At 49.3% G+C, this 22,020-nt stretch overlaps 1 protein-coding gene across 5 annotated transcripts in view; it reads right to left on the bottom strand.

Annotated features, from left to right (window-relative positions):
* TBL1X (transducin beta like 1 X-linked) overlaps positions 1-22,020 on the bottom strand; it is a 220,304-nt gene that overhangs the window by 175,185 nt on the left and 23,099 nt on the right. Inside the window, exon 1 of one of the 5 annotated variants that reach the window (XM_053581003.1) lies at positions 6,311-6,408. The exons of the other annotated variants lie outside the window; for them this stretch is intronic. The gene's annotated coding sequence lies outside the window, so the exon portion shown is untranslated. Of the gene's footprint in view, positions 1-6,310; positions 6,409-22,020 lie in introns of those variants that run through there. 5 annotated transcript variants of the gene reach the window in all.

The following is a 22,020-nucleotide window of genomic DNA, read 5'->3' as shown; positions in this document are numbered from 1 at the left end:
TGGCAGGCGCCTGTAGTTCCAGCTACTCAGGAGGCTGAGGCAAGAGAATCGCCTAAGCCCAAGGATTTGGAGGTTGCTGTGAGCTGTGTGACGCCACGGCACTCTACCAAGGGCAATAAGGTGAGACTCTGTCTCTACAAAAAAAAAAGAATTGGGGGATTTTTTGGTTTGCATTTTTCTTTTTTTTTGTAGCTCAAACTACAGTAGGACCTCTACAAGTTGACCACCCAAGGGACTGTACCGAACTGATCAACATATGGAGGTGGTCAACACACAGAATTAGCCCAGCACTAATACATACACATGGTGTAAGTCCTGTCTATAACAATTAGGTCAACCTAAGGAGGTGGTCCGTGTGGGGAAGTGGTCAGCTCTAGAGGTCCTGCCGTACAGTTGGCCCTTGAACACACAGGTTTGAACAGTGTGGTGGCTCCACTCACACAAATGATTTCAATAAATATAGCAAGCTCTCCATCTCAACAAGTTCTGCATGCACACCCAAATAGTACGGAAAATACAGCATTCAAGGGATACAAAGCCTGTGTGTACAGAGGGCCAACTTTTCACACGCACAGATCCTGCAAGGCAGGCTGCAGTTAAGTGAGGACGCTGGTATCCCCACTCAGTCCTGGAGCCAATCCCAAGGACACCACGGGGCAACTGCAGTGATTTCAGATAAGCTATAGGACAGCAGCCCTGGGGTAAAGCAGAGGAAATGTAGGTGGTGCTAACTGTAAGCAGTGGTGGTGGCAGGGGGAGGGGACTCGGTCTGGCGGGCAGCACCCCCACCCCCAAGCACCACCCTGCTCCCCAGACAGAATCTGAAATCCTCCTGTGTCAGCTGTGCACACCATTTCTGGCCTTCTTGGAGTTTGGGCCCTCTTCTCCATTAGAAAAAAACTGAGACCTCCGCAATAGGATATCTCTTGACAAAGCCTTAACAGGGATCCTCATCTTTCTTCCACTTCCAGAAAGTCCCCATGTTCACTAACCTTATCTGTCGCTACCGCACCTTCTGAAAAATTTTGCTTCTGCAATTACTGCATCCCCTGCCCTCATCCTTTACCCTGCAAACCTCTTTTACTTAACCGCAAAGCTCCCCTACCTAGAAATCCTTCCCCAACCCCAGGTACCCCATCAAGTCAAGGGGTGTTCTTCTCCCCCTCGCCTGCAAGGCTGGACCTCCCAAGGAAAAGTGTGCACCCACCACCCCATCTCTTCACTCATCCTCCCCTTTAGTCCTTCCTCAGCCCACTGCAAACACAGGGACCTGACCCAGAAAATCAATGTGGATTCTCAAAAGCCAGGAAGGGCCTTTACAAGCCACGCCCACACCAGCAGGGATGATGAGCTCCCCTCCCCTCTCTGGCCGCTTCCTCTCGGGGATCTCCTGGGGACAAGGCTCCCTTCCCGGGGCTCCTACTCAAACTACCTTGTGTTATCCAACTAGACCACAGTCCCTCTGGGGGCCAAAGATTTGCTCAACTTCTCCTGGAGTGGGAGGCGCTCAAGAAACAGCCAGGGAATCCAGTCCAGCAGTTCTTGGTGTGAAAGTGTATCTGTCGTTCCGGCCTTCCACGTGCATAATCCAGTTTGTGGCTCCATAAAAGGAAGATGCAGAGAGGGGAATATTTAGAGAAACAGGTAATGGAAACCAGGGACAGATTGGATGGCTGAATGGTGAAGGAAGATTACAGTAATGGCCCCACCCACAACCCCGAGGGCCAGAGCAGTCATTAAAGAACACCAAGTTCCCGTAAGCGCTGCTCCGACCAGAAACACTCTAGGCCAGGAGAGCAGAGGGCCACACGCCCATCTCCTCAGGAGTTATTTTTAGCTCTCGTCAGAGAAGGACAGGAGAAAGGAGAGATTTCCCACTCTACAATTGTTCTGGCAGCTTTTAAAGTAGGTTAGCATGAAAAACTATCTGGGCTGTCACTGCTGCTTTTGAATCCTGAATAATTTTTAGCCTTGTTTCTTCTCCCAACCCCCTCGCCACTCCCCCAGCAGAAGAGGTGTGTGCCTGCAGCTAGGCACTTGGCAAAGAAGGAAGAAATGTGGGGATGGAAGCCACTCACTACCAAAGGCACCATGGCTCATGCATATAAAAACACCTTGTCTCCCATGGGCGGTGCCTGTGGCTCAGTGAGTAGGGCGCCGGCCCCATATACCGAGGGTGGTGGGTTCAAACCCAGCCCCGGCCAAACTGCAACAAAAAAATAGCCGGGCGTTGTGGTGGGCGCCTGTAGTCCCAGCTACTCGGGAGGCTGAGGCAAGAAAATCATGTAAGCCCAAGCCCAAGAGCTGGAGGTTGCTGTGAGCTATGTGACGCCATGGCACTCTACCGAGGGCGGTAAAGTGAAACTCTGTCTCTACAAAAAAAAAAAAAAAAAAAAAAACACCTTGTCTCCCTACTGTGTGCGTCAGAATGGAAACAAGTTTAAAGAAGAATCTGGAAACCAGAGCAGTCTCCCGATGACAAATGTGATCTAAGGCCAAGTCTTCATTGGTTTCCCCCTAGAAATCTTCTCTTGGAAACAATGCTGTTAAGACCTAAAAAGGCCTTTTAAAGCCCACAATGCACCTGAACTGTGAAGAGACCTTGAAAAGAACACCAGTGGTCCAACACAGAACTGTGAAGCAACCTTGAAAAGAATACCAGTGGTCCAACACACAGCAGCTACAACACGCTGATGTCTCTGGGGAAATGTGTTCCGGGCACCACAGATGGGGCAGAAATCCAGGGGCATCTCCCTCCCATGGGACCTCCCCAGTCTAGGCCCACACAGAGGCAGCCATTAAAAACAATGGGTACAGAGCAGGAAAGGGGTCCTCACCCTTCCAGCGGGTATCAAAGTGGCACTGGATGGACCCCACGGGAGTGCAGCTGACCAGAAGAATGTCCACGCCACAGCCGGCTCTGCCTCTCCCTGCTTCTGCCCCGCCTCACACCTTTGCTGGGGCCAACCCATGCAGCGGGCGCCACCTCATTCTCCCAAGGGGGGAGGGGGTCGGTCTCCTGGCCAGGTGGCTCTCTGAAGCTGACATGGATTCACAAAGAGGATCCCCACTGTGGCTTTCGTCTCCAACAATCCCAACTCCTGGGTGGCTGAGGGAGGTGGCTGAGGGAGGACGCCGAAAAGGGAGGCAATGAACAAAGGTAACCTTCCGGACGACCAGGCCTCCCCTCTCCTCTCAACAAGCACAGAGAGGACCACCGCCCTGCTTAGTGCAACAGCCCTCGGGCTCTGGCCTCTCCTTCCCATCCCTGAGGCAGAAATAACACAGGAAGTTTAAGGTATCACCTGCCCCAGACTACCAGCACTTGAACTGGGACAAGGTCGCCCATCCAAATTAATGACTCTGTAATTGTGAAATACCAGGCTTTAGCAAGCAGGTCCAAAGGGGACGGGTGGAAATGAAGAAGGGATCTGGAGAGGAGTCGGAGGCACACTGGCGAGGGGTGTGTGCCTTCACACAGGAGCAACTGCAGGCTTGCTCTGCAAGGGAGGGGACAGCAAGGACCCCAGGCTTTGGAGAGCAAAGACCCCAGGCTTTGCTGGGCATATGCTTTCTGCCCTGATGGCTGCAACTCCCGTCATACTGAGAAAGCAACCACAGACAATACAGCCAAGAATGATATGGCCTGGCTACGTTCCAGTAACAGGGTATCTGAATTTCACATCATTTTCACATGTCCACAAAGTGTCATTCTTTTCTGACACTTTAAAATTATAAAGCGCTCTCCAAGTCTTTCAGCTGTACAAAAGCACCTGGTAGGTCAAAGATGGCCCAGCCTTCAAGGAAGCCTGCCTCACCTTCATGTGGAGATGTTTTTTGGAACTGGACACCATTTTTTCAAAGCCTCTGTATACACATAACCTGGCTTCTACCCACCCAGTAGTCCACCCAAGACCTCCCAAGGGTACTGTCCTGTGTAACCCGGACACTGACCGTGCCTTAAGTTAGACAAGAAAACCCTTCCGGCACTTGGAGAACCACCACGGTGCCCTGAAAAAGCACACAGGCTTTCAAATCTCCCCGGCCCGCCCACCACCATTTAGCCAGGTCCATAGCGGGAGCTGTGGGACCTGGTCCTAGTCACTGCCCTGACCACAGCGTCCCTGCCTGTAAAACAGAAAGACTGTTTCTAGCGATGGGCACCTGCTATGCCGGCTCAAAGGGAACTACAGAAAACATCTAGGGCACTGTTCGGCAGAGAGCAGACTCCCCAAAAAGGGACTGGCAACAATACTAATTATTCCCACTTTATCTCCCTTCAAGGCTGAGTTACACTCCTGCCCATGACTCAAAGGTCAGGTTCCAAGTTACTTCAGGGATCCAACTGTGGCACAGAAAACGCACCAAGTGCACGGAAAGGAATGCGCAGTTCAAAGAGCAGTGGCGAGTAGGCAGGGCAGGCCGCTGGGGTTTCCTCACCCAGAGCACAGACATGAGCTGTGCCCTCCTGGCAGGTGCGACCGGCTCAGCCAGGGGGTCTTCCAGACCCTTGGGGACTGTTGCTTCTACGCTGCCACTGCCCACCCTGTGGGCTTCCTCCCTAGCATATTTCTGCTGTCCCTTTTGGCTGTGGGGCACGTCACAGCTTACAACAAAGATGCCTCAGGACCCCTGCTGCACTGTCACAAAACGGCAAAAGGCAGCTGTTTAGAGACTGTCTCAGAACACGAAACCCTGCTGGTTTTCACCTGAGAGGCAACCTCACTGCCTCCTTTCCTTAGGTGAAGGAAGCGCCGGGCCAGACCTCCCAGGCTCACAGCAAAACTGCCGAGTACTAGGAAATAGGATGCAACCTCCTCCGCTTCGTCAGCACTTTTTAAAAACACTTTTCACCATAAGCGTGCTCTTCATCTCACTGAGTCAGGCGTTGTGAGCTGAGAGGCCTGCTCCCTCAACGCTCCCTAGGAAGATCACCTCTCTGTTGCTTTCACCAGCTATGAGGACAAAGGGTGATTGGAGGCATCAAATTGTTCCCCAATCCAAGCAGTGAGACAGATGCTCCGCAGTGAGACAGATGCTCCACAGTGTGGAGCGGGGTGCTCTAAGGGCGTGGACAGTGGTCCTGAGCCCTTTTCTAGACAGGTTTGCTGAGATGGAAACCACACACCTACAGCTCACCAGGCCAAGGTGCACACTTCAGTGCCTCCTGGTACATGCACAGGGTCCACAGCCACCATCAGCACACTCAGCATCACAGCATTTCATTAACCCCACCCCTTCTTAGAGGTCGCTCCCTCTAACCCCCTCCCCCCTCCCCCGAACTCCCTAACGCCCAGGCAGCCTCTAGTCCACAATGTCCCTACAGCCCAAGCAGACGCTGACTGGGCCCACGGCCTCCATAAATGTTTGACAAGCACCTGGCATCCAGAATGTTCACAAACCACCTCCCCATCTTATCACATCTCCCTGTGCAGGCCAGGAAGTGAGCCAGCCTGGATTAGGTGTCTAGAAGTCACGAAAGGCTTCTGCAATTTCAGTCCACCTTGCAAGGGCTTTTCCAGTCTTACTCCAAAAGCAGCCGTGGGCCCCGAATCCCGGACGGTGCCTCTTGACACTGTGGCTCAGTCGCTGAGACCAAGGGCAGCCGCCACCTGCCATACCCACACACCGTTACAAGACTTGGGGTGCAAACCATTTCCAGTCTCATGGCCTTTGCCGCAGGAGAAGTGGCAAGGAGAAATCACCATGCCACATTCTATGCTGATGACAACTGAAGTCGAGTTCACATCTGAGTGCCCCTCCTGACAGGGCAGCTGGGTAGGAGGAAGGCCATAGGGTGGAACACACAAGGTTAAGACCAAACGCAATGTGACCGCCACTTAAGGGAAAGCTCTTCCATTTGCTCACAAAATAAGTAATATCTGAACTTAGTAAGTTAAGTCAATCAAGGGCAATGATTTCAGGTCGCTATAAGATGGTTGCTTTTTTCCCCCTCTCCATCGGTATGCCTGGAGCTTAGAGTGAAAAATGCTTCATCTTATTTCACCATCACAACAAAACGGGAACGCAGGGGCAGCACACACATCCAGCCCTCACTCATCCTCAGTAACACCTCCTGCCTTCCAGGTTGCTCTGACCTGTCCCTGCCCCCACCTCAGTCTCCAAGAAAACAAGTCTGGTCTTTGCCAGGTGGCTGGCCCTACCTCAGTATGCGCTCTCCTGAGCAATTTTTGTTCTGTCCACGTTGCAAGAGACAAGATATTATTGACGCTGATCTTTAAAATGCAATTCACAAATGAGTCCATGCAAGAGCAGGTGACCCCCAAGTAAGGCTGTGTGGGCCGGGTACCTGTGCCACACTAATGTCAAGCTCCTGGGTTTGTCCGTCTATGGTCATATAGGGTTCCACTGTCCAAGGGCGCTGGGGGTCCTCAGAGGATGGGCACATGAGACCAGAGGGCACTAGTTTTGCAAGTGAATGTTGAGTCTATAATTAATAAAAATAAATCAGTCAAAACAAAATAAACAACAAGCTGAAGTTTTTAAAATCTAATAGTTTTTGTCACTGGGCCACCTTCATGGCACTTTGGAGAGCTAAAAAATGGCACACCCAAGGACTTGCATAGGTGAACCTTCGAAAGGGCTTCCAGTTAACAAAACTAATCTCAACACACACAGGCAGCGAACCCGGAAAAACCTATCCCGATAACGAGCACAGAAATAAAGGCCTTCCATTACGGTAAGACTTAACAGCCTGCAAATCTGAGAAAACTGCAGTGGGGAGTTTTCTGGTTTTGTTTGGGGTTTTCTTTTTGGTTTTTGGCTACCTTACCTGGGTTCTGGTCTTCCCACACACAGTGAGCTACAGGGTGGGATGTCCTCAACATTAATCACACTGGAGGGGACAGGTGACTTAACATGGAGTTGTCCCCACCCTGGCACTGCAGGACACTGGGTGGCTTTCCCTGGCCAGCTGTGACAACTAAAAATATCTCCACACATGGCCAAATGTCTCCTCAGGGCAAAACTAACCTCAGCAGAGATCCACTAGTTCAGGGGACAAATATGTCTTGAATAAGATAGGCAAAGATAAGAGGAGCCTTAAAGGTTCTGGGTACCCAACATCCCAGGAAGCCTTCCATGTGCTTCACAGGTGGGTTAATTCAGGTAATCCTCGCAAACCGACCGACACGGAGGTGCTCTTAGGATGTGCGCCATCCCAAATGGTACCTCAGCCAGGAAGAGGTGAATCGCCAGCTGCAGAGCGTGTCCAAGCCCGCTGAGCCCCGGCCACGCCCTGCCGAGCCCCGGCCACGCCCTGCCATGCGCTGCCACCACAACCCCAGGGAACTCTCAGCCTGCTAGATTTGACACAGCTGAGCTGAAGGTCAGTGAAACCTCAACAACAATCTGCACTGATTTACTGTGACTTGCAACCTTGCGCAGTCAAACAAGACCCAAAGAGCTGACTCTTTTTAAATAAAAAAAAAAAAATTAAAATAATGGCTGGGTGCAGTGGCACACACCTGTAATCTTAGCACTCTGGCAGGCCAAGTTGGGAGCATGGCTTGAGCTTAAGAGCTCGAGACCAGCCTGAGCAAGAGCAAGACCCCGTCTCTACTAAAAATAGAAAAATGAGTCAAGTGTGGTGACACACGCCTGTAGTCTCAGCTACTTGGGAGGCTGAGGCAAAGGGATCACTTGGGCCCCAGAGTTTAAGATTGCTGTGAGCTATAATGACGCTATAACACTCTACTCGGGGTGACAGAGTGAGATTCTGTCTCGAAAATAAAATAAAATAAAATAAAAATAAAACCCAGCAAAGTGAGCTCACCATAGGGACTAATAAGGGACCTCCACGATGTGACTCTTTGTTTCCTCAAGTGTGCTGAAACTCTGGGGACCTCTTGCAAGCACTTTTATTTGTACTCAAACCCCAGGGTCCCAGGGCTGGCTTCTCGGAACAAATGGGCAAGGGAGACGCATAAGGTCCCAGGAGCACATGAACAGGCTATCACTGAGAGAAAAGTGAAGACAGACGTAGTTAGTTTTTTCAGATAAAAGAGGTCAGGTCACTTTAATAGAAATTCCAACCTCCCATTTTCTCCCGAAAGGAGCGTGAGGTGGGGGTGGGCAGGGGAGGGGAGGGCTGAGCAACTGGGTTTGGAAAGACTTTGAAAAAAATCATAGACAAAGTAAGTAGAGAAAGCCTGACAATTGCAAGACCAATTAGCCAGAGGTCTTTATATCTTCAAATAAAAAGATGTGGAAGACAGCAGGAACCAGGCAGTTGGAACTCTGCAGAGATTACATACCACCAAATGTGCAAGCTCCTCTGGCCAGGAAAACAGAGACAGCGGGCACTCCCTGCAGCTGGCTGTGTGCATTTCCCTCTTCCTCCTCCCTGGTCCACAACAAGGCGCACACCCAGACAGGCTCCCTCTTCTAAAAGGGAGCACCCTGGAGCACATCAACCACTTCCGGGTTACAGAGATAAATTTAATAATTATACCACGCACCATCACTTCCTTCCTAGGGTCAATTTCCCCTCAAGTATCCATCAGTTTTGGCCTTTCAAATGGTCTTCATTATTACACTCAGAACAAAACTCTCATCACCACTGTCATTCTGAAAGCATGATGTTGCAAACCATTGCTCTTCTACACAGCGCACGGAGAGAACTGAGAAATACCAACTGTCACTGTGAGCCGGAAATGGATTAACACGTGCACGAAAGGATTAGAAATGAAATGAATTGACTGTTTATTGCAGCTCAATTTACAATCGCCAAAATATGGAAACAGCCTAAATGTCCACCAACCCAGGAATGGATTAACAAGCTGTGGTATATGTATACCATGGAATACTATTCAGCCATTAAAAAAAATGGAGACTTTCCATCCTTCGTATTAACCTGGATGGAAGTGGAAGACATTATTCTTAGTAAAGCATCACAAGAATGGAGAAGCATGAATCCTATGTACTCAATTTTGATATGAGGACAATTAATGACAATTAAGGTTATGGGGGGAAGCAGAAAGAGGGACGGAGGGAGGGGGGTGGGGCCTTGGTGTGTGTCCCACTTTATGGGGGCAAGACATGATTGAAAGAGGGACTTTACCTAACAATTGCAATCAGTGTAACCTGGCTTATTGTACCCTCAATGAATCCCCAACAATAAAAAAAAAAAAGAAATGAAATGAATTTAATCTGAGTTTAGAAGACAAATGCCAGGGCGGCACCTGTGGCTCAGTGAGTAGGGTGCCAGTCCCATGTACCCAAGGTGGCAGGTTCCAACCCGGCCCTGGCCAAACTGCAACAACAAAAAAGCAGGTGTTGTGGTGAGCGCCTGTGGTCCCGGCTGCTCTGGAGGCTGAGGCAAGGGAATCGGTTGGGCCCAGGGGCTGGAGGTTGCTGTGAGCTGTGATGCCACAGCACTCTACTGAGGGTGACTGAGACTCTGTGTCTTAAAAACAAAAGAAGATCACAACTAATAGCCAACCTGTCCTCTGAGAGTAGCAAGTTTTTAAGTTTTTATTTGGAACCACAGAATACTGCAGTTCTCCTCTCATCTACAGCGCCCGCACAGAAGGGAGGGATAACCCCTAACAAAGTGTGTCTCACATGCTCACACGCCCTCCACCTCTCATCCTGGGGACAGATGATGCTGCAGGAGCCACCTCTGATGAGAGACTCCTCAGGCGCACAGCCAGGCAAGCCAATCCCTGAAACACGTCCCAGACTGGAGGAAGTCTCCTGTACACTACCAAGGCAGGTTGGCAGAGGAGGGAGAAACAAAGCCCCAGGATACCCCCAGCCTGACCAGGCTCGGCTTCTACGGTTTCTGTTTAACTCAGAGGAATTCTCAGGGCTGGGACCTCGTCTCTCTAATCCAGTGGTTGGCACTATTTTCTGTGGATGAATGAATGGAAAAATGGATGGATGGACAAACAGATGGATAGATTTTTAAGGATATGGTTCACACACCTATGGAGCTGGCAAGCTTAAAATCTGCAGGGCACGCCATCAGGCTCCAGGCCGAGGGACGTGTGAACATCACGGTCTTGAGTCTGAGGCAGTCTTGGCAGAATTCCCTTCTCACTGGGGGACCTCAAACTTTTTCTTAAGGACTAAAAGTGATTCAGTGAGGCCCACCCACGTTATGGTGGTCATCTGCTTTAGCAAAAGTCTACTGGTGAGTTAATCTCATCTAAAATATACCTTCACAAGGGCAGGCATAGTGGCTCATGCCTGTAATCCCAGGACTCTGGGAGGCCAAGGTGCATGGATCACTGGAGCTCAGCAGTTGAAGACCAGTGTGAGCAAGAGCAAGACCCCATCTCTACTAAAAATAGAAAAACTAGCAGGGGTTGTGGGAGGTGCCTGTAGTCCCAGCTACTCTGGAGGCTGAGGCAGGAGGATCACTTGAGCCCAAGAGTTTGAGGTTGCTGTGAAGCTGTACTGACACCATAACACTCTACTCAGGGTTATAAGAGACTCAGGCTCTAAATAAATAAATATTATATAAATAAATTAAAAAAACACCTTCACAGTAACATCCCAGAGTATCTGACCAAATACCTGGGCCTATAGCCTACCCAACATGACACATAGAATTAGCCATCACACCGGCCACAGACAACCCCAAAATGAAAAGCTATGGCTGTGTGCTAATAAAATTTTATGTGTAAACAGAGGCTGGGGAGCAAACCTGGATGGCCCCATGGGCTGTAGTGTGTTGATCCCTGTTGTAATCCATCTTCAGACAGATGCCATTTTTATCTTCCTAAAGCACCTGTTCAAAGGCTTTTAATGGCTCCCAGGACCTAATGGACAAGCTCCGTCTTCTCCAGCACACTTGCTAGCTTAGCCCAGCATTCAAGGCCTTCCACAAACAGCCTGCGTGCTAACTGCAATCAAAATCCTACCTACCCTGGGGCCCAGTTTCTCCATTGCTGATCAAGCCATCTACCCTGCAGTGCAGGGTTTCCTGACTGTGGTACACACTGCGGACATCAAGGCTGGAGAACTGGGGGGGAAAGTCCAGTGCAGAGTCACACACGGAGCAGCATCCTGCCTTCTACCCACTGGATGCCCATAGCACCTCCCCCTTCCGCTATGACCACCAAAAACTCCAGAGATGGCCAAAAGTAAAAGAGGAGAATTTCAGGGTATGTGAATTATGTCTCTCCAGCTAGAGAGAATGCCGTCAGGGTGTGGACCTTCACACGAGATCCCAGGAGTGTGGTCCCAGCTCCCTAGGAGGAACCCACACCATCTATGCTAGCAACTAATCACAGCTTCCAGTAGGGACAGTTGTCTCTTGCTCTCCACACACGCAGCGTCAATGCCACCAGCACAGCCTCCTGCTGCACAGGCCCACTCTTAACGGCCTGGAAGGGATCACCATGACAGTGAAAACATCATCCGGAGAAGGTAACTCCAGGCACCCAAGATGGTGGCGTCCAAAGTCCCACCCAACCTGTCTTCTTTCAGGTGCCCTTCCAGAAATCTCGATTCTTTCAGAAAAAGATTTGGAAAGACCTTGAATAGCAGAGATTCTTTAAAAAAAAGGAAAGATGCCCTCCAGGATCTTATTTCCTATTATGTCCACAAAGCAACTGGAGAGAGCAGTCTGCTAGTTACGAACATGGGTTTGGAGCAAGACAGATATGAACATGAACTCCAGCGTCTCTAAAGGAGAGGCCACACGTGCCTAGGAAGAAGGGCAAGTAGCAGACGGGGACACCAGCTGGCCGTGCCCACACTGGGAGGTGACGCTGGGCACACAAGGGGTCACTGCACGATGGGCAGCTTAAACCGAAAGAGATGAACGGGTATTTGATTTACCCACGAATGGGGAGGCATGACTGGTCTTGAGCAAAAGCAGGTAGTAAAGAAGACACCTCTGTCTCCAAACTTGCTGGTAGTCCCCAAGAAAACCAAGAGAGAACAGGTGAAGTTACTTTGAATAATATATTTTATTGCACCCAAGGCACCCAAGCAATCATTCTGACCTGTAAAACCACACTGCATTACCAGGAAGACAGTTTCTACTCTCTCTTTCTGAATTAAGTCTTTGAAATTCACTGTGGACCTTCCACTCATACAAGACATCTCAATTTTGACCGCTTCATGGACACATGTGGGCTGGGGCTACCATACTGAACACCTGAACACCGCAAGTTCAAGGTGCTCCCACAGGAGGCTGCAGGCTAGGGAGGAGCTGCCAAGGCCGGCGAAGAACTCACAGGAAAGAGTTCCCAGCACGGCAGGAAAAAGGAAATAAAACTTGCTGTACCCACAATGATGGGACAGATGCTCTGAAAGACACTGGATGTCTACTTCCTCCTGCCCACACGGAAATCTGGAACACAGTAGCAGTAAAAGCACATCGGGAGAACAGAGTCAGCAGCACATGTGTGATCCCAATTTATTTGCTAAAACCAAGGCATGATGGAGTTAACAAACCTGCAGTGGCCAGGCCTTGGACCAGTGCATCCAAAGCCCCAGGGCCTCTTTTTAACACCAGGAGACCTGCAGAGAAGGTCCAGCACAGGTGTCTACCACAAGGGCCCGGCATTAGCTCCCTAACCTGCAATAACAGACAGGGCAGCCCAGGGCCCTCACAGGCCACCAAACCCAGGCAGCAGAGGTGCAGCTCTGCCATCTGGCTGAGTGAGGCACAGATTCAGTCACCTGAGTTAGCTGGGTGCTCACAACGGCCCACTGCCACTCTGTGCTGAGCTCATCCTATTCATAGCAGCTCTTTTTATTGTTTCTGATGCCAATAATAGTAACTCTCGCACGCTCACTCCAAACTGACACACAGACATGTAAGGCTTCGCACGCACCACCTTAGCGAACACCTGCAATCAAGGACCAAGACCCATGGACCCAAGGAACAACCAGCTCCTGCCATCTGTGGACTCGTGAGGAACCCGAGGAGATGACATGGGCTCTGTGAGCACTTCAGTGCACGCTCCCAGATTGAAACACCAAGCGTCCCCTGCCCCACCCGCATCTGCACACACCACCCTCCCAGGCTGGGTGCCACGCTGCTTACACTGCTCTGTTGAGGGCTGTAGGGTCTGCGCATCTGTCACTTGAATCTCACCCAGGAGCTGTCGGGGAGTGCAGGATGTCCAATCTGTGAGAATGCGCGGCCACCAGGAAGTGAACAGCCTCTGGTGGCAGAGAGCCCAGCCTCCCACCCCGGGCTACCAGGGTTTAGGCCTCTCTCCTCCCACAACAGAAGAGCTCCAGGGGGACCTACAAACCCTCTTCCCGCCTAGAATTCACTCTCACTCATTGTCACGGTAACACCAATCTAATCTAAATGCAGGACAACAGCCTTTTTCCCCTTTCCCTTATCAGAAGCCAGTAACAGATAAGCTTAAAAGAACACCTTCCACCCCGTTTCCAAACACACTGACCATACGTCCATGATTGCTACAGATAAAACGGTGCCGGCGCCCACGTTGGTGAAATGTGACCATGACACAGAACAGAAATTAAATCATAGTTCCAGGGCAGCGCCTGTGGCTCAAGCAGTAGGGCGCAGGTCCCATATGCCAGAGGTGGCAGGTTCACACCCTGCCCCGGCCAAAATAAATAAATAAATAAATAAAAATAACTAACTCATCATTCTAAAAAAAAAAAATCATAGTTCCAATAAAAGATGAGAACAAGAATAAATTTTAACCAAGTTTCAAAGCGCATCATCCAAGTGGCAGGAGAAGGAAAGGAAAGAGCGTTAAGCTGCAACCGAGTGCACGGAGGCCTGTGTGTGCACACAGGTGTTGCTTCCTGGGGACCCCCGCTGTCATGCCTCCCGAAAATCACTGGACCCATACAGGGCCCCGGTTTCTCACTAGTAAAATAAAGGAAATGTTGTATTTCTAGCAGGGAAGTCTAGAGCCAAGGAGGGCAGACCGCACAGGAGTTTCGGGGCAGGAAGCTCCTCAGTGACAGTGTGTGGTGGACAGCACCAAAGGTTAACATGCCGTCACACCAACTGTGAACTCTGGGGCCAAGGACACCTCAGTGCAGGTTCACTGGCTAGGACAAACGGCCCACTCTGGTGGGGGCTACTGGCAGTGGGGGAGGCCTTCCAGGTGTAGGGACAAGAGTGTGTGGGAACTCTCTGTCCTTTCTGCTCAATGTTGCTGACTGTGAACCCCAAATGGCTCTAAAAAATAAACTGTTCCAAGTAAGGAAAAAAAATGCATCTGTATGTGTGCCAGCAAATGAACCATTCGAAAATGAAAATGAGAAAATAACATTTAAGAGCAACAAAAATACGGGCCACAAAGTATTAGGCCTCAAGCTTCCATGATCCTGAATTACTCTTTTTGTTGTTGTTGTTGCAGTTTGAACCTGCCACCCTCGGTATATGGGGCCGGCGCCCTACCCACGGAGCCACAGGTGCCACCCTCCAAAGAATTCATTTTTAAATGGGTGTTCATTAAGTCTTTTTAGAACAATTAATTCTCTGATTTGCATGTTTCTGCTGTTTAAACTCTCACCCATTCAATGTATCACCCACCTCTTCTATCCATCAGAACCACAGTATTTAGAAGAGAAAAGCAGCCCCTACGAGCGGGGAGCTGGCCAGGTGGGGAACAGCCAGGCCTCTGGTGCAGTCCTAGGAACAGACTGCCAGCCTGGATTCCCTAAGCCCTCCCCCAACTGCTGCACACAAACCCCCGTCCTTTCTGCCTTTCTCAAAACTGTCTCCCAGTCCCCCACCAGTGTGTATTCTCACCCAACCACAGATGTGTCTTCCTGGTGGCCACCGGCTAAAGGACACTGGCTGTGCCCACAACAGCAGGCAAATACAACTGTGTGACAGAATGTGCTTCACCTATAATTTTTCTAATCAGATTGCTTACATGAACTCTAAGAATAAGAAACATTTTTTTTCAACTTTTAAAAATTGACCCCAACACTGTGAAAACAACCCACCACTTATCAACTGGATACTTTTAAGGACATGAACTGCCTTTGTTTGCTTTTAGGACAGAGCTGAGGAATTATTTACTTTGTAGCACTAGCGGTCACCCGTTCAACCAAATATTATCTAATATCCCCAGCACTTGAGAAGCTATGAGTTTGTTGCCTGTCTGGGAAACTGTTTTTCAAGGATGGAGTGTTAAAATACTGGACTTGGGCATTCAGCACTAACAAAAGCTAAAGAATGGGGTTGTCCAGGAAAAGCTCATTCTCACAGATTAAAACAATCTTACCCATAGACATGTGCTTGTGAACTCAAGGCTCTATTTAATCCCTCGGTTCCCTTTTCATCCTATTTGGGACAGGAAGGCCCTCTGGTCAATCAAATCAACCAGCCAAGAATCATCGCCATCTTCCCAACAATCATTCTGACACCACTGACTGGCTCCCCTTAGGGGCCAAATCACATTTTAGATGAGGGAGACTGGATTTTTCTCAATAAGCAAGTAAGCCACAGGCATTACTCTCATTCCAAAGAGCATTAAAATTCCTTTAAAAGATTCTATAGCTTGAACAAGAGGCTGCCAGTATTCGACCACTTTTGATTAAAGAAAAAAAAAAACAGCCTTAGGTTCAATCTAATGAGGGGGGCAAAATAATCTGTAGGTAAAACTGAAATCAAAAGTCTGGTTTACAACTGTGGCAGCCCTGGGAGAGAGGGCAAAACTTTCATCTCCTTTCAAGAAAAAACTAACTTTGGAATCTAGCCAGGCTAAATCCTAAATCTGCCCGCCCTTCCTGAGCCGCCCCAGGCAATGACTGAGCCGGCCATTTTTAGCTGAGAGCTACCTTGGCTCCAGAGCTCGGGGGAGCTTGGCCAGGACTTCATCAGATATCACAAGCCCAGGCTTTCTCGGCTACTCCCACCTTTTCATCTCAGGCCACCTTAATTAAAACACTTATACCTTGAATCCACTGCACCGTGCACTTTCTAGAGGGCCAAGCAGGCACTATGGCCTAACAGTAACTGCTTTTGTGTTGTTAAAAATCTCTCGAGAAAAAAAAAAGAAAAGAAAAAAAAAATCTCTCTCAAGATATAAATGTGTCTTCACATACAGCTGCCCCACGTACACAAACAGATGGGCCTCATTATTCAGAGTCCCTATACGTGAACTTGCCCATTGGCTAAAATGTATTTGTAGCCCCTAAATCAGCAGGTGAGAGACACTTTCTTTTTTTTTTTTGAGACAGAGTTTCATTATGTTGCCCCTCGGTAGAGTGCGGTGGCATCACAGCTCATAGCAACCTCAAACTCTTGGGCTTAGGCAATTCTCTTGCCTCAGCCCCCCAAATAGCTGGGACTATAGGCGCCCGCCACAATGCCCGGCTATTTTTTTTGTTGCGGTTGTCATTGTTGTTTAGCAGATCTAGGCTGGGTTTGAACCCATCAACCTTGGTGTATGTGGCTGGTGCCCTAACCACTGAGCTACGGGCGCTGAGCCGAGCGACACTTTCATAGCCACTTGGGGACATGCACAGAGCAGCTAAAACTGTCACCCAGTACCCAAGTTTTAAGCTGGGGTAGAACAAAGCTCTCATTCTGTCAACAAATGTCCTTTTCTTGGTCTATGCAGCGCCAGCTTTTTATTAACTTTCGTGCTTTCTTAGTGAGTGGTTTTGCTGTTGAAAATGCTCCCCAAGCACAGTATTAAAGGACTAAAGTGCTTCCTAATGATGTCTCAAACACAAGAAAGCCCGGACCCACCTTACAAAGAAAATATGTGTGTTCGATGAGGCACGGCCACGTGTGGGACGTATTGCTGTCGGAGGTGAATTCAACGTGAAGGGATCAACAGAAACATGCAGACATTAAACAGAAACCATGACCTGACTGGCTGGCAACACTCCTGTGGCTAGAAGCTGGCAGGGTTCTTACCCTCCATCTGCCCTGGGGGCAATCCTCCCGAGGATAATGGGAATCAACAAGTATAACACAAAGATGTAGCACTCCCAGCTGGCCCGCTGGGCCCCAAGAGAATAAATCTTGGCCAGGCGTGGTGGCTCATACCTGTAATCCTAGTACTTTGGGAGATCAAGGCAGGAGGATCACTTGAGGCCAGGAGTTCAAGATCAGCCTGGACAACACAGCAAGACCCCATCGCAGCAAAAAAAATAAAAAATATTAGGCAGGCACGGTGGTACATGCCTACAGTCCTAGCTACTCAGGAGGCTGAGTCAGGAGCATCACTTGAGCCCAGGAGTTGGAGGCTGCCATGAGCTGCGATGAAATCACTGCACTCTACTGAGGGTGACAGAGGGAAAGGGAGAGGAGAGGAGGGGAGGGGAGGGAAGGGGGAAAGGAGGGGAGAGAGGGGATGGAAGGAATGTACCATCCTGGCATATTTCCGTATTCCAAAGACAGCCCTGTGAATGACAGACACATCCCCATCCCCGCCCCCTCAGCAGCGTCTCCCCTGTTCCCCATTCTCGTATCATTTTTGCCTTTTCTCCACGAAATTGGGGCTGCACAGTGAACAGTTATGTGATGTGCCACACACGCCTTCCTGCCCACAGTCCTTTGATATAGCTGAAATGCGGTTCAAATGAACTCCAAGTAGCTGTGAACAGAAAAGGCCAGAGCCAAGGAGAATGAAATTACAGAGCCAGGAGCAGAGACAGGCCCTTTCCCTCCGCAGCCTGATGGCTCTTAAAGCCCCTAGTGGCCCCTTCCATCCCAATGACTCAGCATCTCTCTGGAGCAGCTCTGGTGTTTATCTCCCTTCTTTCAGTGGGAAATGGTGGGGGTGTGGGGGAGGACATGTAGAATAAAGGCGAGAAGGGAAAGCTGGTTACGAAACTATCTCAGCTCCTCCTCCCCGTTTCACGGGCCCTCTCAGACAAGATGTAGGCATGTTTCCAAAAAAGCAAATGAACAAAAACAAGGGCTCAAGACGAAAAATGTCTTTTGTACCATGAGTGATCCTGACAGTGAACCAAACATTGGAACACATCTGCTTTCCTGGAGAATTGTCCTAGCCCAAGTTCTAAAAGGATCAAGTTAAACCAAGCGGGAAGGAATCTTTTTAAAAAGGACCACAGCCTACTGAAACTCACAAAAGATTACCAATTTTCAGTGAAGATGCTCAGACAAAATATTTATTTATTTTATTTTTGAGACAGAGCCTCAAGCTGTCGCCCTGGGTAGAGTGCAGTGGCATCACATCTCACAGCAACCTCCAACTCCTGGGCTCAAGGTATTCTCCTGCCTCTGCCTCCCAAGTAGCTAGGGCTACAGGCACCTGCCACAACACCCGCCTATTTTTTGGTTGCAGCTGTCATTGTTGTTTGGCGGGCCCAGGCTGGGCTCAGGTGTATGTGGCTGGCGCCTGTGCTGAGCCCAGACTAAATATTTTTAAAATACAAAAAAAACTTCCTTTTTCATAAGCTGAAGAAGACTGAGTTGATTCTCCATTGACTTTATAGGAAAAGAAGGGGGGAAAAAAAAATCCCTCTGTATGTGACTTGTCATCATGGTCCAAAACCGTGTGTATATCTTCCAAAGACAAGTGAGATAACAAGATAAAGGTAACCATACTCCTTACTGCTATTTAGACTAGTTGAACTTGATTTTCTCTGACAGGGTCCAAATCAGCTTTTAATTATGTCAAACTCGCATTACCAGATAATCAAGAAATGCTCCCAGAGCTCTCCATAAAACAACCCTAGAGAATGGAATGTGCTAGAAGGTTCCAGCAAATTCCCTTCTGGAATTTGGTTCCTTTCCTTCTTGGCTTGAACTGAAGGCAATTTAGTCCCCATAAATTCCAGTGCTCATAATAATTATGCAGCATCCCCCATGCTGCCAAAGTGAAATCCCTCCCAAACAGCTTTCTAGCCCCTGGGCTGCCCTCCAGGAAACTGTTACCAGTGTGAGTGGCAGAGGGAACAGGCACTATTCCTTACATTCAGACCAGGGGCTGTGAACCTTCTCAACAGTGATCACACTGCAGTCCTGGAACCATGTCAGAGAGCATCCGGGCCCACAGCCTGCACTGACAGAAAAACGGGACTATATCATTCTCTTGGAGCCAGGGTCACACAAGTGGTTAGGGACAGCAGTAGGGCTAAATTCAACAGTTCTGTACCTGTTCCAGAGCTCTTTCCAGAGAAACATCAGTCTGCATAGTGGAAGGAAGAAAAACCCTACAGTCACATGGATCTTGTTTTATTCTGACCAGTAGATCACAGTTGAGATCAGGAACCCAAGTTGGGCTCAAAAAGGAGAATCAACTAATTCCCCAAAGTCTTCCTTTCCTCTTGTTCATACAACACAGGTGGACCTGGATGGCAGGTGCCCTGCAAGAAGTGAGGCTTCCTGCCGAAGTGAGGCAGGAAAATCACAGCCGTCTCCCCCATGATGAGGGAGGGACTCAGAGGTGGCTTATCTGCTAAGACTCGTTCCTAGTTCCCTAAAACACACTGGGGGAAAGACTGTATTGGTGTAGCACTAAGAGTTCCTAGAAAGCAACTGGCAAGCTGGTGGAGACGCTGCCCCACGGCGCTGAGAAGAGGACAGTGCAGGTCACTGACCTCTCTCTACCACTCTCAGTCACAGAAAAATGCCTCGTTTATACTAGTCACCGGCTCGGAACCCCAGAACGATGCCTAAACCATAAGCGTGTCCTAAAAGTATGGCTTCAACACATTCCCAAATGGTTTCGCCATCCTTCCCTTCCTCCCTTCTCTCTCTCTCACGCCACACCTCCTCCCAATTTCACCAGCACTCCACTCCCTGTATCTGCTACCACGGACCTACCTTCACTGGGCCATGAATTAGTCCCCGGGATGTCTTGACAAAGATGTGCCAAACAGAAAGAGAGGTTTGATTTCCCCTGGGTCTCTTCTCGCACAAGTCCTGACATCCCCTTTGAGAAGGTCACCTCAGCTGAGGAAAGGGTTCCTTTTCCAAAAACTGACTTAGTTTCCTGACAGCTAAACGATGGCTTTAAAGAGGTTGGTTTGTGGGCAGCGCCTGTGGCTCAGCGAGTAGGGCGCCGGCCCCATATGCCGAGGGTGGCGGGTTCAAACCCAGCCCCGGCCAAACTGCAACAAAAAAATAGCTGGGCGTTGTGGTGGGCGCCTGTAGTCCCAGCTGCTCGGGAGGCTGAGGCAAGAGAATCGCGTAAGCCCAAGAGTTAGAGGTTGCTGTGAGCCGTGTGACGCCACGGCACTCTACCCGAGGGCAGTACAGTGAGACTCTGTCTCTACAAAAAAAAAAAAAAAAAAAGAGGTTGGTTTGTTTCGATGTAAATTTTCTTCTAGACAAAACAACCACTGGAAATTTCCAAGACTGGCAGCATCGTGCCATCTGCAATCGCTAGCCCCGCACTCGGGAAAAGGGACAGCTAAAATAGGCACAACGTGGCTTTCTCATTTTTTAACGAAGCCAAGTCCTCCTTCTAATTCGGTTCCATCCTTCTATTTTCATCTTCTCTTTTTACTACATGGGAATTTCTAGGTCATCTGCTTGTCAGACACACCGACTTGGTGTCTTGACGACCAAGGCGATAAGAGGAGAAAGAATAAGTTGGTTCAAAAAAGAGTAACTGAGGGATGGAGCCACCTCTGTGGGACCCTGATCCTCTCCCCTGCACTCCACAAGCCACTGTCTTTCCCACAGGGGGACCCAGGAGGACAACCTTGCTCCCACGACAATGAGGAGAACCATTTCAACGCATCATTATGAAACCAAAAAGAAGAAAAACGTATGCTATAAAAAAGTCACTTCTGCAACTTGCTGGTGCGTCTCAGAGGCGACATTGGCTGCTCTACTCACAGCAACTCTCGGTGACACAGCCTCCTCCATGGAAGAGCTTCCCCACTGGCCATCCCAGGAAGGTGGTATTAGTTTGCCATGAGGGCAGGGATTGGGGGGGCTGCGTCTCTAACTCAATGCCTTGTCCTTCAGTTGTCTGATGGGCAAGCCATTCCTCTAGTTGTTTTTTCATACCTGAAACATTTTAATCACCAAAATAAAACTAGATTTCCTTCATATCTGAAACATTTTAATCACCATAATAAAACTAGTTTGTTTTTTTCATATGTGAAACATTTCAGTCATCAAAGTAAAACAACTTGGGGGCAGAGGACAAAGGAGGGTGCCCTCTGTCCCCTAATGGCCACACAGCAGCCATCAGCCACCAAACCAACAGGCCGTGTGCAGCAGGCCGAGAAAGGCTGGTCTGTGCACGTCTTAGCCACAGAGGGCAACTCACACTGCAGCTAAGCCCTCAGCGACTCGCCCATCACTTTTGCGTGCTGACTGCTGCCCACACAGAAGCCAGAGCTACGGCCTGATTGCCACTGTCAAAAATGTATAGTTTCGCTGGTGAGGAAAAAAGAAACATACGCATAAAAGGGCAACTGGCCAAAGGCCACTTGGAGAGAAAATCTCCGCAGGAAACGTACATCTTTTTCCACACAACATAAGTGGCCCACTTATTAAGTAATAGTATGGAATTAATACAACTTAAAGAATTAATAATGGACTAGACAGCAAAAGATTTTTAAAAATCACAAAAATAACAGAGATCCAGCCAAGCCCTTGGATTTGAATTTGCCTCTCCCCACAGCTCTCGGCGAGAAACTCAACTTCCTTCTCAGTAAGGCCTCTCTACGTGGAAACGATTACCAATTCTGCATCTCAGTTAGGACGGTCTTGGAAGACATGGTTCTCACTAGAGTGCTAGGGAATCACATGGAAATTCCTGTTTATGCAGGTTTCTTGGCTCAGCACTACTGGCATTAGGGCCAGATAATTCCTTGCTGCGGGGTATCCTGTGCACTGCTGAAGGTGAGCAGCACCCCTGGGCTCCACCCACCCCATATGACAGACAAAAAATGCTGACAGACACTGCAGTGTGTTCGTGAGGGGCACGAGCCTTGAGAACACAGCTCTGAGATGGAACCAAGGAAGCTACCTAGTTAACAAGCGTCCAGGGCCTCCACTAGCTTCCTGCAGAGCTGATTTTCTTTTTTTTTTTTTTTTTTGTAGAGACAGAGTCTCACTTTATGGCCCTCGGTAGAGTGCCGTGGCCTCACACA

This window comes from Nycticebus coucang, chromosome X (genome assembly GCF_027406575.1).
Source record: "Nycticebus coucang isolate mNycCou1 chromosome X, mNycCou1.pri, whole genome shotgun sequence".
Lineage (NCBI taxonomy): Eukaryota > Metazoa > Chordata > Mammalia > Primates > Lorisidae > Nycticebus > Nycticebus coucang.
This window is presented reverse-complemented; position numbering and strand designations above follow the sequence as displayed.